The following is an 881-nucleotide window of genomic DNA, read 5'->3' on the forward strand; positions in this document are numbered from 1 at the left end:
TCCAGACCGCCACACAGCGGATAGCATTTGAAGTTAAAACTTTTTTTTATTTTTTATTTTTTTAATTATACTCAGTTGAATATTTGCCCTTAATCGATGGAGGAGTCAAGAGTATTTATTGCACTTAGTAATTAGTTGTGTAATCTGCTGTTCATTTAAAAAAAAAAAAAAAAGTACAAACCACCCCCAGCTTTTTGGTATTACAATAATGGTTAAGCAAGTTTTGTTTCCAGTCCTTTTTGGAGTTTGACGGTGTGGATGGAAAAACCAACGACTATATGTAAACTTTTTTTTTCTGAATAAAAGTTAATTCCACTGAGATACAATTCTCTCTTGTTTTATATTGCATGGTAAGTTAATAAAGAATAGGCTAATRTATGCATAGGCTGACATTGTTTTGTGGAGGCTCGAAAGATGTCTCCAGAAGAGTTTCCTGCTGGTTGCAGTTGCCCAGGACGGCTCCCTGTGAAGGTAGGTGGGTGCCAGGGGCTGTGATGGGTGCTGGGAGGCTGGGCAGTAGCCACTGGAAAAGCTTCCCTGCATCTCTGSAATAAATAGTTCCCTTACAGCAATAATGTGATTCTAAGTCTTAAAGTGCAGTTTTTCTTAACAGAAGATGGCAAAAGTGTGAATTACTCTGTTGCCTTGGTGAACCCTTACCACGACAAACCTCATAGTTCTGTTATTAAGAGAAAACTAATATGAAAGGTATTGTTACCTAAATCTTCTTTTAAGGATTGACTGCAGTATGTCTGTATAAAACCAGGAGACCACAGGTTTCTAAYTTGCAAGTTACAACAAAAGTCATCYCTTATTYCTAAGCTGTACAGAGTAAACTCTTGGCAAAATGAGAAGCAARGATCTGAAACTACTCCTCTAGC

This window comes from Nothoprocta perdicaria, unplaced genomic scaffold (genome assembly GCF_003342845.1).
Source record: "Nothoprocta perdicaria isolate Ctin4 unplaced genomic scaffold, notPer1 scaffold_128, whole genome shotgun sequence".
In the NCBI taxonomy this organism is placed as follows: domain Eukaryota; kingdom Metazoa; phylum Chordata; class Aves; order Tinamiformes; family Tinamidae; genus Nothoprocta; species Nothoprocta perdicaria.